The sequence below is a fragment of the Sciurus vulgaris genome (genome assembly GCF_902686455.1).
Source record: "Sciurus vulgaris genome assembly, chromosome: 14".
In the NCBI taxonomy this organism is placed as follows: Eukaryota; Metazoa; Chordata; class Mammalia; order Rodentia; family Sciuridae; genus Sciurus; species Sciurus vulgaris.
In genome coordinates this window covers 21,438,049-21,456,805 of record NC_136475.1, presented here as the reverse complement: position 1 = coordinate 21,456,805, position 18,757 = coordinate 21,438,049, and the positions used below count along the sequence as shown (strand labels likewise).

General features: G+C 42.0%; 1 long non-coding RNA gene and 1 pseudogene across 5 annotated transcripts in view; both read right to left on the bottom strand.

Moving 5' to 3' along the window:
• The window catches only part of LOC306644347, a 125,354-nt gene that overhangs the window by 27,362 nt on the left and 79,235 nt on the right, over positions 1-18,757 (bottom strand). The window lies entirely within an intron of this gene.
• LOC306644482 (transcription factor Sp3-like) lies at positions 369-4,704 on the bottom strand (annotated as a pseudogene). Its single transcript has 2 exons — positions 4,660-4,704; positions 369-2,984 (listed from the first exon to the last, which is right to left on the bottom strand). The product of its transcript is annotated as a transcription factor Sp3-like (transcript).

The following is an 18,757-nucleotide window of genomic DNA, read 5'->3' as shown; positions in this document are numbered from 1 at the left end:
GGGATAATTCACTATAACATTTTTTACCACCCAAATGCCTCAACCTATACATTTTAAACTTTTTTAAAGATTGGTTATATTGCCCAACTTCGTTATTGAAAGAATATTAACAAGACATTATTTTGGCAAATTAAATCTTAACATGGCTTTTCAACAGGATTTAAAAGGTGACTATCCCTAGAGTTCCATGTTAAAATGTAGTTTTCAAAATCTTACAAGAGTAATGCTTAAAATATTGTACATAGTTAACCTAATTAAAATAATTAGCTTCAAAATGACAAATTGATAAGCTAAGTAAAGCCTACACTATGTAAAATTTGCTTGGAAACTTGATTTGTCAGTTATGCATAATAAAAATTCCAGTCATCAAGAAAATTACAAAAATTTTTATCATAACATGATTTCTTTCACCCACCAACTTTTTTTTTTTTTTTTTATCTTACAATAGATAAATACCAACATGTTCTCATTTTTACACTAAACCACACAGGATTGATGCATTTGGTTAGACTACCATTCGCATTGTTAAATTCAATTTTCTCTTTATATAACTTGGTAAAATTTCATTTCTTCTAGATTCCAAAAGTACCTACAAAACCCATGCAATTTACCATTTTTAATATACTATGGAATATCATACAAAGTAAGGCATTTCAGTGTCATGTATAACCAAGTTACTGTCAATCCAAAAATTTTTGCACATCAATAAAAAGATATCTAAGAACTTAGGAACAATATTCTTCTCACTACTGTATAAAAATAACCACAATGAATAAGTATTTGTGTAATATTTACTCCATTGTCTCATTTCCAGAAACTGTCACAAGCTGTAAAGGTATTTCAGTGTTGGTAAGGATATCCTGATTGCTGGTGGCAGAAGTATTAACAGTTCCTATCCCTGAAACAGAACCTTGTTGAATATTTGCAAGGATAAGTGTTGTTCCTCCTGCAGTTATCAAAGTATCTTCTCGCCCAGCTTCCACAGAGGCTAGCACTGTACTGCTAGAGTGAATAACTTTTTTGTTTTGATGTGTTTTAATATGTTTGGAAAGGTGGTCACTTCTCATAAAGCGTTTTGAACATTCTGGACAAACAAATTTCTTCTCACCTGTATGTGTTCTTCTGTGCCTCTGTAATTCATCACTTCGAGTAAATCTTTTGCCACAGAACATCCAGTTACAAATAAAAAGGGCGCTCTCCAGAATGCCAACGCAAATGCGCTCTCAGATGTGAGGTCTTCCCATAGACTTTTACCACATCCTTGTATATGACAAATGTGTTGCTTCTTTTTCCCAAGATTGGTACCTCTCCCACCGCCTTCTTTACAGTTGGGACAGGTGCAAGCTACCCTCCGAAGTCTTTTCCTTCTTGATGTTGTTGGTCCCCTTCTTCATCTACCACCTGTACTCTTAAGTGTGTTAGATCATTGGTATTCAATGTAGAATCACCACTGAGCTGCCACTCTTCAGGATCAGGTTCTTCTTCCTTGATCCTAATATCTGCAGGACTGTCAGCATTTCTCTCCTGGATGTAGCTGTATACCAGTAGAATCTATAGAGTTTACTGTAACTGTCTGTAAATTTGGGAACTGACCAGTGCTTAGACTAACTGGAGTTGAAGTCAAGGCTCCAACCTGCTGCAACTTGACCAAGTGTGAGTGTCTGGACAGGCGTCAAAGTTATTTGTTGGGCAGCAGTATTCTGTATTTGCAAATTCTGCAAGTTCTGGACCCCTTGTACTTGAAATGTTTGCCAAGTTATCTGTCCAGAAGGGGTCACTGTCTGTGCCTGAATTAAAAAGGTTCCAGGATTCAGCTGCAACTGAACATTTTTGCAAAGCCTGCTGTGATATATTCTGACCACTGGCTTGCACACCATGGATTGTCTGTGGTGTAATACCTTGCACAGTTTGGGCTTGACTGGTTGGCTGCTGAGAATCTTGAAGTTGTAGATGTTGTACAACAGGCTGTGCTGTAGAAACCTGAATATTCTGAGCCTGTGTCTCTTCGGAAACAGGCGACTGGATATAATTTCCCTGAAGATCTGAAGAATGGACTTGCCCACTAGAAGTAGTCAAGCTATTTGTGTTCTGTTGTAATATACCTGTACTATCTATTGTAACAGGCAACTGTGATGAAGATGATGTTGGCACAAATAAATCTGTATCAGTATTAGTTTCATTAATATCAGGAGAAACCCGCTCACCAGTCCTTTCTGAATTGTCTGAACTATCCATAGCTTGTCCTGTGTTTATCAAATGTCCATCGGCATTAATGCCTGCAGTCATTGTCTGAGAACTGCCTGAGAGTCCCAAAGAATCTAGATCAACACTATTGATTGGTACAAAGGTAATATTTCCTGGCAGACCAAGAGGCACATTAGCAACTACCTGGGTTTGGCCAGGAAAAGATGAACCACCAATTGCAACTCACTGAACCTGGACTTGACCAGTCTGTGGTATGAGATTCTGGATATTAGCAGGAGGTGTTCCAGAGGCAAGTAAGGTTTGATTAGAGCCAGGAATGATCTGAATTTGACTGCTTTCTTGATTTATACCCCCATTATCTGAAGAGCTGTGAAACCAATCTGAACCTGCTGACCATCTGTTGACTGAATCTGTGGTATTACTTGATATTGAACATTGGGCACTGTACCATTTGATGAATCTGATCCTGGTGCAACTGAAAATATTTGCTGATTCTGCAAATTTTGAAGGGAAGGACATACTGCCCACTTGAAGTAGCAGCACTTGGAATCTGTACTAGATTACCAGCTTCATCTTTTATAGTTGTAGGTGTGGCTGACAAACCTCCCATCGGTTTGGTGCTCCTCCTAACTGTGCAGAAGCCAAATCACCTGTCGCTCCGGTGGCGGCGGCTGGGCCCCGGCTGCGGCGGCGGCCTCCTCCTCGTCGTCGCCCGGCGATGGCGGCCCTGTCTTGCTGCAGGTAGCGGCCAGCAGAGCAAGCGGTGACGGCTGAGTGTCCTACCCCCCTGGCTCTTATTTTTTAATCCATTTGTCAACCTGTGTCTCTTCATTGAAGGATTGATAACAATATCAATTTCCATTCTTTCACTTTGAGTCTTATGATATTTATGCCTGTGAGGTAATTTTGTGCATACAAAATATAGTTGGCGGGCTGGGGATGTAGCTCAGTTGGTAGAGTGCTTGCTTTGCAAGCACAAGGCCCTGGGTTCAAATCCCCAGCACTTCACAATATGGTTGGCTCTTATTTTTTTAATCCATTTTGTCAACCTATGTCTCTTCATTGAAGGATTGATAACATTTATATTTATTATTAAAGAGAGAAGTTTATTAATTTGTGCCATTTTGATTATGTTGAACTTGGTCCTGTTTCTCATTTGCTTAGCTGCCCTTCATTTGAGATTTGTTCATTTGTGAGCTCTGGAGTTGCTTTTGATTTCTTCTGTGTGTACTATTCCTTCAGCATCATTCATGAATTCTTTTGGTTTCTGCTTATCTTGTAAGGTTTGATTTCATGTTCAAATCTGAAGATAGCTTCGCTAAATGTAGCAATCTTGGTCAACAGCTATTTTCCTTCAGGGCTTGAAACACATCCTTCCAAGTCCTATTGGATTTTAGAGTTTGAGATGAATAATCACAAGTGATTCTGATTGGCCTGCCAATTGAGGCACATTTGGAGGGACAAACCACAGTTCTGAGGTTAGGTAAGAAACAAAATGGAGTTTTGAGAATAGAAAAAGGAAAGAGATGGACATTATTGAGACTAGCAAAATCTGATAAGAGAATCTTGGTTTTGATGAAAAATATACCATTTTTGTGTGTATCCTAGGGATGGAACCATGGGAAGTCTCCTACTCAGCTGTAGACCTAGTCATTTTTATCTTTTATCCTGAGACAGGGTCTCACTGAGTTACCCATGTCAGCTGGGACCTCAGAAGCCTCAGACTCCTCTGAGTTGCTGGGATTACAGGTGTGTGTCACCACACTTGATTTACAAAATAATATTTCTTGAGCACAAAATGTTTTCTAGGCACTGTGCTATGAGCTCTAAGTGAATTATTTGATTTAGTATAATTATTAGAAAAAATCTAGGCAGAGTGGGACAATTAAATTTAGAGAGGTAGTGTAGCTTGCTTAAAGTCACAAAGCTTGAAAACAGAACTAGAGGTAAAACTCAGTGTGACTCCAGAAGCTATATTACTACTACTACTAATAATAACATTATATTATTATTATTATAAATGCTGTATATTCATTTCAACTTTTGGGGAAGACCTTTTCTTTTAGTCAGCTTTTGCACTACAGCAACTAAAGGATGTGGTAGAGCAATTGTAGAGAATGAAAAGTTTATTTGAGGGTTTCAGAGGTCTTAGTCCACACAAGGTCAGCTCCATTCCTCAGGACTCTAGCTGAGGTAGGATATCATGGCAGAAGAGTATGGCAGAGAGAAGCAGTCCAAGCAGAATGAGACTCCACTCGCCAAATACAAATATATAATCAAAACCACACCCCGATTCCCACCTCCTCCAGCCATACCCTACCACTTCAGTTACCACTCAGCTAATCCCTGTCAGGGGAGTAAATCACTGATTGAGTTAAGACTCTTACAACCCAATCATTTCTCCACTGAACTTTCTTGCATTGTCCTCCATGTGAAATTTGGGGGACACCTCACAGCCAGACCATAATGCTTCTCGACTTCTGCTAAGTGGTCAATCATGTACACATTCTATACAGAGTCAGGAAGTTGTGATCCATCCTGATGCTTTATAAGGTTCATGACTGACATTTCAATAACAAAAGACAGGTGAACAAAGGAAATGAATGACAAATTTTACTTAAAGTTTGTATTACACAGAAGTCTTCAGCTAAAGATCCAGAAACCCATTTTTATCCTTAGGTTCAATGAGCACCAACAGTGTGTTGGAATGTGATTGTGAAAAGGACGTGACACAATGGTAATCCACCCAGTGGGAAAACCCAGCAAGGCCTGTTGTTAGGTCCATTTGGGAGGCAGCAGAGAGTCTCTATGTGGGGAAAGAGGTGGGCCTTCTGGATAATTCTCTTTTCTGTTTTGAAAAGTTCCCGTATAGTCCTTCGGTGATGGGCTGACAGATCTGACTCCATGAGAATGGTATAGGCCAGACTCTAAGGGAAATGACTAAACAAACTCCATTTTGCTCTGAGGCTCCATGTTATGTAGGAAATAAGCTTCTCCCATGGGAACACCCCACCTCTGTGCCCATCACCAGTTACTTGGTGTGGCATGTTTAATAATATACAATGGCAACTCCTATGTAGTAAGGAATTGCTCTCTTTTGATTCCTATTGCTCCTAAACAATGTACCATGTGAACAGTGATTTAGTGGATGTTAGCGAACATTCTTTAGTTTGTACCTAGGTAAGGGTCATTTGACCCACTTCCCCCTCTGTCGATGGTCTCATGATGTTATGTGTAATTTCAATCCACAGCAACAGGCACTTATGATTAATGTAATTTTTGGTATGAGAACCCCTACAACCCTGTGGTGGTGGCTGTTCTCCCAATAGCCATTTTTTGGGGCATTGTGTGAGACAGTCAGCCAGCCCACTTAATAGACTCTCAAATTTGGACTTCTCAGTGGTGATCAGTCTGTTCTTAAGTTGCGCCCCATAACACTTTCATTATGGATGTTAGGGCTCAGAAACGAATCCCAATGTAAGCTGTGTTAGTATGCTGAGTACTTTGAAGAACAGGAAACCAGAAAGCCCCCAGGAGCAAGATCTATCTGACCTCTCTCACCCTCCTATCCCTGCTTCCCTTCCCCACTGCAAAGTCAGTTAAAAAAATGAAAACTCCTCTTCCTCAAAATTTAGGCATCCACTCTGGAAATATTAGAACGCTAACCTTTAGAACTTCATCACTTGCAATTCTCCTGGAAGGGGATTAAGGTAGATCTCCTGGTACCCTAATTTAGTTATGAGAGAGCATTATTCTGAAAGAGAAGCTCAGTCCCTCCTGCTTCCTCTGGTTTCCTTTCTCAGTGCCTCAGCCTATGGATTTCCTTTGTTAGTGGGACTGGGGATGGAACCCAGACCTTGCATGCATTAGGCAAGTGCTGTACCACAGAGCTGCCTCCCCAGCCTGCCTCACGGTATGATTGCTCCCACTTATGTGTGCTCCCACCATGCTGTTGCTATGCACCATGAGGACTTAACTGCTGTCCAGATCTTACATGTCCCCAACGATTTTGATGGACTCCTCATATCCAAAGCACAGTACGTCATCATTTATGACTCACTGTCCTCCTTTCCTGGGTGCTTTTCTCTTCCTGTGCTTGGGAGGATGCCAGGGCAAGTCCTTCAGCCCTTATGATCCCAAAGTTATCTCAGAATTGCTGGCTGGAGGGAGACATGTCACAGGCTTGACCAGGTTTACCACTGGTATTACCCAGAGGTGAGTATAACAGCTATTATGTACTAGATGTACACAGGACAAGTCACTAGCACATGTGGGCCCTAGGTTACCTCTTAAAGCCTCCTATGTCTCAGTGAGACACACATATCAGTGAGGAAACTGAAAGGATTGGAGGTTCAGAGACTTGCTCTGGTTGCACAAGTGGGGGACCAGGGGAAAGCAGAATTTTAAATTCAGATCAGTCTTTTTGAAGTCCATGTTGTTTGACTCCAGACGATGTTGTTGTTGTTGTTGTTGTTGGTGGTGGTGACCGTCAACTTTATTGCTAAGAGAAGCAACTGTGATTCCAGTCTGTTTCCATGAATAGACTGAAATCAACTTAAAGCATGTGTCCATGGAAACGGTTTGGTTTGGGGACTCAGAAAAGCTCAGCAGCAAATGCTGTTCTGCTGTCCCATGTGAGTTATTGGCTAGTTAACTCAACAGTTCTAAGGTGCCTGAGTTTCTCATTTATAAAAGGGGACCAATTTTGATTTCCTTCCAAGAGTATCACCAAGAAAATGAGATGTCTTTTGAAAATACAACAAGCACTGTGCTAGGTGCATAGTTCTTCTGTCTTTGGGGAATATTCCCCTAGTAACATGGGATGTCAGGAACCAGGATTGATTCTTTTCTCCGTCCTAGAAATATCTCACAGTGCCAGCCTGTTCAGTGCACTCAGTGAATGATTCTTGGCTGTACTAATCCTGAAAAACTTGTCGGCCTACTCCTGGGCTGCTTGTGACTGATTTGGTGCCCACGGGATGGGAGGCATGGTGGCAGAATGTGAGAATACAGGGGGTGACTTCGTGGTGAAGTGCCTTCCCTGGGCACATGACTGTAGAGACAGGGACAGGAAGAGAACCCAGACCCTGGGACCTGGGCTTCCCTTCAGAGCTCTTAGTACATAAGGGGAAACACAAAGTGAGGATTTGAAGAAATAATAAAACTGGAAATGTGAGCAAAAGTCAAGCCAACAGGAGCCTTCGAAAGTTGTTTTGTAAAGAAAATCAGTCTTTTCTAAAGCATACATTACTGTAAAGTTTTAAAAAGTTAAATCCAGCTGGGCCCAATGGTGCACACCTGTAATCCCAGCAAATTGGGAGACTGAGGAAGGAGGATCCCAACTCCAAAGCCAGCCTCAGAATTTAGTGAGGCCCTGGCTCAAAACAAAACAAAACAACAAAACAAGAAGTTAAATCAATAGAAGACTGAAAACAACTTCACTTAGCAACTCATTTGAAATGAATGGAAGCTGAAAGTCTGCAGGTAAGACAAGTGGCAGTTTTAGTAAGAACCGAAGAACTTTACTTTGGAACAGAAATTGGAAGTGTCTTACAATTTCCTTCTTGCCTTCGGTCTACCATTCTCAGAATACTCATTTTTTCTCACCCATTTCTAGCTCCTTTTCATTTCCTGTTTTCTCAATGTGAAGGGCAAGGGGCAGGAGATGATGTGCAGAGGGGACTGAAATGGGCAGGCCCGGCTGACGGTGGGGACCTGAGCCAGGGCTGTGGGTCTAGGAGAGGGGTCCCAACCCAGTGCCACTCTTGAGTATAAGCAATATCACACTGATAGCATTGTAGGGCGCTGTACCTCCTTTCTATGAGAAACACACTTTCCCCCTTCATTTTCATAATTAGTATTTTTTCTTATTTATTTGAAAACATTTTCATTGTACAAATGTATAGGGTAGATTATTATAATTGGAGGCACATACACAGTTTGTAATGAACAAATCTTAAACATTTTAATGAACAAGTAATAATTGTACATATTTATGGGATATGGTATTTTAATACAGGTATATGGTAGATATGGATCCAATTGCGGCAATAAATGCTTCCATCTTTTTCTTCCTTTTTTTTTTTTTTTTTTTTCCGGTACAAGGATTGAACCCAGAGACACTTAGCTGATGAGCCACATCCTCAACCCTCTTTTATTGCAGAGCTGGGAATTGAACCCAGTACCTTGTCCTTGGGAGGCAAGCACTCTACCAACTGAGCTATATCCCCAGCCCCCAACCCTTTTTATTCTTTTTTTTGAGACAGGGTCTCACTATGTTGCTAAGGATAGCCTCAAACTTGTGATCCTCCTGCCTGAACTTCCTGAGTCGCTGTGATTATGGGCAGGAGCCACCATGAGGAGCATGTTTCCATCTTCTTATCATGACTTTGTGTTTGGAGCCTTTGAGATCCTCTGAAAAGAGTTTTGAGGATTCTCACCAAACCCAAGGTCATTTCAGCTAGTCCTCACCAACCCAGTTCATGGTCCCAGAAACCCATGGTGGTTATAAAGTTCTGGTTTTGTTTTGTTTTCTTCTGTGGTGCTGAGGATTGAACCCAGGCCCTTGCACATGTTAGACCAGTTCTTTACCACTGGGCTACATTCCCCAACACTTTTTAATTTTTTTTTTTTTTTTTGAGATACGGTCTCACTGAGTTGCTGAGGCTGGCCTTGAATGTACGCTACTCCAGCATCAGCCTCCTGAATACATGTGATTGCAAGCATGTGTCATGGTTGTGAAGTTTTGAACGGTGGTGTGCTTTCATCTCTGACTGCTCATCACCGTAAAGTCAGCATGCTGTGTCCCTTGCCCCTGTGATGGTTCTCAAATGGCCTCAGGGACAGATGTGTCCTAACCATGCCTGCCTCTCCAGGTGTACTTCACCAAGGGCTCCAGGCTGAGGGACTATCATCTTTTCTTGCCACAGGGTAATAAGTTCAGTGGAGCATCGGTGTCCAGGGTAGGAGGGGAAAGTATCTTTGAGGTCCTTTCCTTTAGACTTCTCTCTCCTTTTTCCATCTGCCAACTGCAATGAAAAAATTTCAGCATCCTGCTAACCCTGTGCCCCTTATAACTGCTTAGGTGTGATTTTCAAAGGGTTGAAAGTATGGCTGTCATTAAATACAAAATGAACCTGGGGACTGGGGAGATAGCTCAGTCAGTAGAATGCTTTGCCTTGTAAAGCACCAGGCCCTGGGTTTGAACCCAGCACGAAAAAAAAAAAAAAAAAAAAAAAAAAAAAAAAAAAAAAAAAAAAGAAAGAAGCAAGAAAAGAAAAAAAAGAAACTAACATGGGTCAGAGGTTTTCTCAAGTTCTTTGTTGATAAGGAACCAGTAATATGTTCAGATGAATTCAAAGGAGACAATGAAGAACAGATATATAGGCATAAATTTATTATAAGAATTATTCATTTCTGTAAGATTGTCTATAGTGTACACAAATTTTACATGTACAATCATAGTTATTCAAGAATATTATCTTCTAATCATATCAGGGGTATCTATATGGGCCCAAGGTATTGCTATGGAAAATAAACATTTCCAAAGTATCAGCTTTCTCCAAGTAGGTTTTAAAGTGTTGAGTGGGTTTTCAGTGAATTCACAGTATATTCATACCACTTTTTCCAAAATATTTTTAACACTCCAATATGTGATATATTAAATCATGGATCCCAGGTGAGTGTATGCGTATTTGTAAATATCACTAAATGCAATCTTACACTTCAGCCTTCTTGGTGGAACACTCTAGAATTCACTCCCCTACCGTGATTCTCAGCTGATTCCCACTATACATACATGGGCAAGACCCAAGTGGCTCAGGATATGATCCATTTCTCCTTCCCCATCCCCTGGCTACCTTCAGTCCTGCTGCTGGGCTCTGCTGGGAGTTCTCTTATGCTGCTCCTGGATTCAGTGTGGTGCATCGGGGGAAGGTCTGGAGAACAGGCATTCACTGCAAGTCCCCTGGTGAAGCCGCGTGAGGGTTTCCTGTATAAAGGGAAATTTCTTCCAGTGGCAAGGAGAAGCTACCATGTAGGCAAAGAAAGCTGAGATTTGGCAGTCCAGCTTGGTCTGCATCTGACCAAAATGGTCTCTTCACAAATCTAAGGTCCTACTTCTTCCCCATCAGGGTCCCATCTTTGCAGAGGAAATGCTGAGGTTCAGCATGTCCCCCTTGCAACGATTTTTCTGTAGGATCTGAAGAAGACCTTGTGTGTCCTGCGATTATGAAGACAAGGGATTCTTTGAATTTCGCCATATGGTGACAGAATCTCAGAATTTTTGGAACCAATGTGCTGCTGAACAGCTGTGAACAGAATTTCAGGAAGCATCTGTCTTCTTTTGCTAGGACAGCCCTAATCAACATCCACAAATCGGGAGGTTTTCAACACAGAAGCAGCATTGGAACAGGCTGGATGTATGAGATCCAGGTTGGTTCCTTGTGAGGGTGCTAGGCAAGAACTGCTCCAGGCCTTTCTCTTAGCTTCTGGCACCTCTTGGCCATATCTCCAATCTGCACGTGGTATTCTCCCTGTAGGTCTGGCTGTTCAAATGTCCCGTTTTTATAAGAATCCCTATCATACGGAATAAAACCCACCCTAATAACCTCATTTTCAACTAATTACATCTGTAATGACTCTATTTCCATTAGGTCACTTTCTGAGGAACTGGGGTTGAGGACTTCCACACATGGATTTTGGGGGACAAAATACAATTCTACCATCCAGGGATGGTGAGCCCTCACAAAGGAGTGACAACAGGAAGTTGTCAGCACCTGTGCTGGATGCTCTCCATCCCCTGCTCCAGCTACCCTCTCCACCTTGCTCTGTGCTGGAAGGCTGACCTCTGAAAACTGCATCCTGGAGCATCCTGACCTCCCATGAGCTTCTGTCAGACTTGAGTAATGGGAGACATGGGCAGGAGCCGTGGGGTTGGGAAGAGAGGAGTCAGGCTGTACTACCCCATGGTGCTCTTCCCATCACCTCCCACATAATTTTCAAATTCCTGTCTTTCTATGCTTCTTTCCTATTGAATATTTGACAGATAAAAACTGAATAATATTGAAAGTATGGGTGAATGTGTATGGATGCATCAGAAGCACATTCAGGAATATGAGCTGATGTTCATGGCGCCTTTCCTGCAGCTCAGGTGGTTCACTTGGGAGAGCTTCCCAAATGTGCCTTCAAAGAAATAATGTTTGAGATGATGGATATGCCAGTTATCCTGATAGGCTCATTACCCCATCGTATAAACGTAGCGGAATGTCATTCAGTGCCCCATAAATATGGAAAAGTATGATGTGTGAATTAAATAAATCCTTAAGAAAGTGTTGCTAACAAGTCCGAACATAACTGTTTTTATTTTTTCATGCATTTTTGGGGAGATCTCCAAAATGTTCTTTAAAACCCAAACCACACTTGCCTTTACTGGTTTGCATTATTAGTGCATTCTGTTTCTTCCAGAGGTAAAGGGCTTGTCAATCCGCAGCTTGGAGAGCAAGACGTCTCTTCCCCAGGTCCTTCCTCCACCTCTTGGAATGAGGCGTGTGGGGGCGGCTCCCGCCACCCTGAGCTCTTTCCCAGGAGCCGCCACCCGGGGGGTTGAAGCCGCGCCCGCTGCCCAGGCGCTCCGCGCGATCTGTTCCGGCACCGGAGAGAGGGACCTGGCAGCGGGATCGGACCTCCTTCCTCCACTTGGGAACCCTGAGTCGGGCCGCTGGGATGCAGAAACCCGCCCCACCAAGGCGCAGCGGGAGTCGGTGGGGTGCGGCGCGGCCTGGTGCGGGGCCGCCACGAGGCTGGGCGGGACGGGGGCGGGGCGGAGCGCGGCTACGCGGGTTGCGCGGGGCGAGCTCCTCCCACTGCGCTCCGGGAACTGCGAGCGCTGGGCACCTGCGAGTGTGCGGTTCCCGCGCTATCGCTGCCTCCGCCTCCTGCCAAGCGAACTGGGCCCGGTGCTGCTGGTGGCCGGCGATGTGAAGCGGCTCCCCGCAGTTGCAGCCGGGTCGCCGGGATGTGGCTCAAGCCCGAGGAGGTGCTGGTGAAGAACCCTGAAGCTCTGGGTGGCCCAGAGGAGCGGCGGCTACTTCTTGCCACAGCGGCGCCCGCCGCGGGCACGGGGAGGGGATCGGTCACCTCACCGTAAGGGGGTGGCGGAGGTGGCCGGGCCTGGGGTCTCGCTGACCGCCGCGCCCGCCGCTCCCAGCCCGGGTTTGGACTCGGAAACCCGGGAGGCGCCTGTGCAGCCTGCGGGACTGAGAGGGGCTCGGGGTGGTGCGGACGCTGCCTGGGCGGCCGGGCGGGCTGCGCGGGGTTCGCCGGGACGCTCCTCCCGCTGCGCTTGCGGAAGTGCGAGCGCTGGGCACCCGCCGGTCTGCGTTTCCGCACAGCCGCCCGCCTCCTCCCTACGAGCTGGGCCACCTGCGGCCTTGGCCCGGGCTACGTGAAGCGGGGCCCCGGAAGAAAGGGAAGCAGGCCCGACGAGGTGCTGCCGAAGGACGCCCTGAAGCTCTGGGTGACCGAGAGGAGCAGCGGCTCCTTCATCCTAGGGCGGCGTGGCCGGTAGGCGAGGAGGGCGGTGGCCTCAGCCCTAAGGGGCTCGCGGGGGTGGCCGGCCGCAGCTCCCAGCCCCGGGCTGAGTCGCAGCCGTCCTTGCTGGAGGTTGGAAAGCAGTCCTCATGCTATCCTTCTGCCCTGCAGCTCTGCTGTGCTTCTTAGTTCCTTAAGTTTTCTTGATTCTTTCCTTTATTTTTCTAAAGAAAAGCATGTCGTCTTTGAACAGTTTTATTTCTCCTCTCTGTATACCTTCTGTCTCCTCTTTTCGTCTTAGCATATTAGCTGGATCTTTCGGTGTGATGTTGAATCGGAGTGAAGTGCTAGGAGAAGTTGTCTTTTCCTTGTTCCTGGTTATCAGGAAAGTGTGAGTTTCTCTGTAAGTATGTTCATTGTAGGGTTTTTGGGGGGAGAAGGGTAAATGATATTATGAAGTTAGACAAGTTCTTGATTCCTCGTTTGCTATGTTTTTTTCCTTTAATCATGAATGGGTGTTCCATTTTTGTCAAATGCTTTGTGTATCAATTGGAATAATTTTGCGACCCCCCCCACTTCTATATTGATGAATTTTCGAATGCTGGGACCATTGTTGCATACTGGAGTAAGTCCCACTTGGTCATGAGGTGTATTTCTTTTATATGTTGGTGGATCCAGTTTGCTGGTGGAATTTTTTGTCGGTGTGAACAATTGAAGTCAGGGAGTTGGGCATACTAGGCAAGCACCTCTCACACGGAGCTGCATCCCTAGCCCCCACCCCTTTCCTTTTACTTTGTGTGACTGTGACATGAGTTTCTTGTGGGCCTTGGTTTTTCTTTTCTTTCTTTCTTTTTTTTTTTTTTTTTCTTAAGTCCATTCTGAAAATCCCTGGGTGATTTTGGGTGGTGTATTTAGGCCATTCACATGTAAGTGATTGTTGCATTGTTAGAGAATCTCTACCAGGTTGGTAACTATTTTTTTTTTTTTTTTATTGTAAACAAATGGGATACATGTTGCCTCTCTGTTTGTACATGGCGCAAAGGCATACCATTTTGTGTAATCATAAATCCACATACAATAATGTTGTTTGATTCATTCTGTTATTTTTTCCCCTTCCCCCCACCCCTCCCACCCCTCTTTACCCTCTCTCTATACAGTGCTTCTTCCTCCATACTTGCCCCCCTCCCTAACCCTAACTCTAACCCTAACACTAACCCTTCCCTCCCCCCCATTATGTATCATCCTCCACTTATTAGCGATATCATTTTGTCCCTTGTCTTTTTGAGATTGGCTTATCTCACTTAGCATGATATTCTCCAATTTCATCCATTTGCCTGCAAATGCCATAATTTTGTCATTCTTTATGGCTGAGTAATATTCCATTGTGTATATATACCACAGTTTCTTTATCCACTCGTCAATTGAAGGGCATCTAGGTTGGTTCCATAGTCTGGCTATTGTGAATTGAGCAGCTATGAACATTGATGTGGCTGTATCTCTGTAGTATGCTGATTTTTAGATCCTTTGGGTATAGGCCAAGGAGTGGGATAGCTGGGTCAAATGGAGGGTCCATTCCAAGTTTTCTAAGGAATCTCCACACTGCTCTCCAGAGTGGCTGCACTAATTTGCAGCCCCCCAGCAATGTATGAGTGTACCTTTCTCCCCACATCCTCGCCAACACCTGTTGCTTGTATTTTTGATAATCGCCATTCTAATTGGAGTGAGATGGAATCTTAGGGTGGTTTTGATTTGCATTTCTCTTATTACTAGAGATGTTGAACATTTTTACATATGTTTATTGATTGCTTGTACATCTTCTTCTGTGAAGTGTCTGTTCATTTCCTTAGCCCCATTTGTCGATTGGATTATTTGTATTCTTGGTGTAGAGTTTTTTGAGTTCTTTATAGATTCTGGAGATTAGTGCTCTATCTGAAGTATGATTGGCAAAGATATTCTCCCACTTCTGGTAGGCTCTTTCTTCACATTACTGATAGTTTCCTTTGCTGAGAGAAAGCTTTTAGTTTGAATCTATCCCAGTTATTGATTCTTTGCTTTTATTTCTTGTGCTATGGGAGTCCTGTTGAGGAAGTCTGGTCCTAGGCCGACATGTTGAAGATCGGGAGCTACTTTTCTTCTATAATCTGCAGAGTCTCTGGTCTGAATTCCAAGGTCCTTAATCCATTTTGAGTTGAGTTTTGTGCAGGGTGAGAGATATGGGTTTAGTTTCATTCTGTTGCATATGGATTTCCAATTCTCCCAGCACCATTTGTTGAAGAGGCTATCTTTTCTCCATTGCAATATTTTGGCGCCTTGTCTAGTATTAGAAAGTTGTATGTATTTGGGTTTGTGTCCGTGTCCTCTATTCTGTACCATTGATCTACTGTCTATTTTGGTACCAGTACCATGCCGGTCTTGTTACTATGCTTTGTAATAAAGTTGAAGTTCGGGTATTGCGATACCCCCTGCTTCATTTTTCCTGCGAAGGATTGGCTTTAGCTATTCTGGGTTTCTTATTCTTCCGGATGAATTTCATGATTGCTTGCTCTATTTCTGTAAGGTACGTCATTGGGATTTTAATTGGGATTGCATTGAATCTGTATAACACTTTTGGTAGTATGGCCATTTTGACAATATTAATTCGGCCTATCCAAGAACATGGGAGATCTTTCCATCTTCTATGGTTTTCTTCGATTTCTTTCTTTAGTGTTCTGTAGTTCTCATTGTAGAGGTCTTTTACCTCTTTTGTGAGATGATTCCCAAGTATTTTATTTTTTTCGATGCTATGGTGAATGGGGGTAGTTTTCATAATTTCTCTTTCTGAGGATTCCTCACTTATGTATAAAAATGCATTGGATTTATGAGCAATTGATCTTGTAACCTGCCACTTTACTGAATTCACTTATGAGTTCTAACAGTTTTCTGGTGGAATTTTCCTGGTTCCTCTAAGTATATAATATCATATCATCCGCAAATAGGGATAGTTTGAGTTCTTCTTTTCCTATTCGTATTCCTTTTAATTTCCTTGGTCTGTCTAATTGCTCTGCTTAGAGTCTCAAGAACGATATTGAATAGGAGTGGTGAAAGAGGGCATCCCTGTCTGTTCCAGTTTTTAGGGGGGAATGCTTTCAGTTTTTCACCGTTTAGAATGATATTAGCATGGGCTTAGCATAGATGGCCTTTACAATGTTAAGGAATGTTCCCACTATCCCTATTTTTTCTAGTGTTTTGAGCATGAAGGGGTGTTGGTATTTTATCAAATGCTTTTCTGCATCTATTGAAATAATCCTGTGGTTCTTGACTTTTAAGTCTATTGATATGGTGAATTACATTTATTGAATTTCCGGATGTTGAAACCAACCTTGCATCCCTGGGATGAAACCCACTTGATTCGTGGTGTGTGCACTATCTTTTTAATATATTTTTGTATGCGATTTGCTAAAATTTTATTGAGGAACTTTTTGCGTCAATGTTCATTAATGATATCGGTCTGAAATTTTCCTTTCCTCGATTTATCTCTGTCTGGCTTGGGTTATCAGGGTAATATTGGTTTCATAGAATGAGTTTGGGAGGGTACCCTCCTCTTCTATTTCATGGAATACTTTGAGAAGTATTGGAATGAGCTCTTCTTTAAAGATTTTGTAGAACTCGCTGAGAACCCATCTGGTCCTGGACTTTTCTTTGTTGGTAGGCTTTTGATGACCTCTTCTACTTCATTACTTGAAATGATCTATTTAAATTTTGTATGTCCTCCCTCAGTTCAATTTAGGCAATTCATATGTCTCTAGAACCTGTTGATGTCTTCGAAATTTTCTATTTGGTTAGAATATAGATTTTCAAAATAGCTTCTAATATGTTTTGTATTTCAATCGTGTCTGTTGTGATATTTCCTTGTTCATTCCGAATTTTGGTGATTTGGGTTTTCTCTCGTTCTTCTCTTTGTTAGAGTGGCTAAGGGTTTATCAATTTTGTTTATTTTTTCAAAGAACCAACTATTTATTTTGTCAATTTTTTGTATAGTTTCTTTTGTTTCAATTTCGTTGATTTCAGCTCTGAGTTTAACTATTTCCTGTCTTCTACTACTTTTGGTGTTGGTCTGTTCTTCTTTTTCTAGGGCTTTGAGCTGAAGTGTTAGGTTGTTTATTTGTTGATTTTTACTTCTTTTATTGAATGCGCTCCATGAAATAAATTTCCCTCTAAGTACTGCTTTCATAGTATCCCAAAGATTTTGATATGATGTTTCTTTGTTCTCATTTACCTCTAGGAATTTTTTAATTTCCTTCCTAATATCTTCTGTTATCCATCATCATGTCATAGCATATTGTTTAATCTCCAGGTATGGAGTAGCTTCTGTTTTTTACTCTTTCATTTACTTCTAACTTCAACCATTATGATCTGATAGAATACAAGGTAGTATCTCTATCTTCTTGTATTTGCTTACATTAGCTTTGTGGCATAATATGGTCTGTTTAGAGAAGGATCCATGTGCTGCTGAGAAGAAAGTGTATTCGCTCTTGGTTGGATGGTATATTCTATAAATATCCGTTAAGTCTAAATTATTGATTGTGTTATTGAGATCTATGGTTTTGTTCAATTTTTGTTTGGAAGATCTGTCCAGTGGTGAGAGAGGCATGTTAAAATCACCTAGTATTATTGTGTTATGGTCTATTTGGTTTTCTGAAATTGAGAAGGATTTGTTTGACATACATGGAGAGCCACTGTTTTGGGGCATAGATGTTTATGATTGTTATGTCTTGCTGATTTATGGTTCCCTTAAGCAGTATGTAATGTCCTTCTTTATCCCTTTTGACTAGTTTTGACTTGAAGTCCACCTTATCTGAAATGAGGATGGATACCCCAGCTTTTTTGCTGAGTCCATGTGCATGATATGTTTTCCCCCATCCTTTCACCTTTAGTCTATGTGTATCTCTTTCTATGAGGTGATCTCTTGCAGGCAACATTGGTGGATCTTTCTTTTTGATCCATCTGCCAGTCTATGTCTTTTGATTGATGAGTTCAGGCCATTAATATTCAGGTTATTATTGAGATATGATTAGTATTCCCGGTCATTTGGTTCATTTATTTATTTTTATTTATTTATTTATTTATTATTTATTATTTATTTATTTATTTTGAGACGACTTGGTTCTTCCTTTATTTGACAATTCCTTTAGGATGGTTCCTCCCATTGCTGATTTGTTTCTTTGTTTTTCATCTTTCCTCATGGAATATTTTGTTGAGAATGTTCTGTAATGCTGGTTTCTTTTTGTAAATTCTTTTAGCTTTTGTTTATCATGGAAGGATTTATTTCATCATCAATTGAAGTACTAGTTTGCTGGGTACAAGATTCTTGGTTGGCATCCATTTTCTTTCAGGGCTTGAAAAATGTTGTTCCAGGCCCTTCTAGCTTTTAGGGTCTGGATTGAAAAATCTGCTGATATCCGTATTGGTTTCCCCCTGAATGTAATTTGATTCCTCTCTCTTGCGGCCTTTAAAATTCTGTCTTTATTTGTATGTTGGGCATTTTCATTATAATGTGCCTTGGTGTGGGTCTGTTGTAATTTTGTATATTTGGAGTCCTATAAGCCTCTTGTACTTGATCTTCCATTTCATTCTTCAGATTTGGGAAATTTTCTGATAGTATTTCATTGAATAGATTGTTCATTCCTTGGTCTGTTTCTCTAAGCCTTCCTCAATTCCAATAATTCTCAAATTTGGCCTCTTCATGATATCCCATAGTTCTTGGAGATTTCTGTTCATGATTTATTACCATCTTCTCTGTTTGTTCAACTTTGTTTTCAAGGTTAAATATTTGTCTTCAATGTCTGATGTTCTGTCTTCCAGGTGTTTCTATTCTATTGGTTATGCTTTCTATGGAGTTCTTAATTTGGTTTATTGTTTCCTTCATTTCAAGATTCTGTTTGTTTTTTTTCAATATCTCTAACTTATTGAAGTATCTTTTGCTTCCTGTATTTGCTCTTTTAACTGCGATTGGTTGCGTTCATCAGTGCCTGCATTTGCTCTT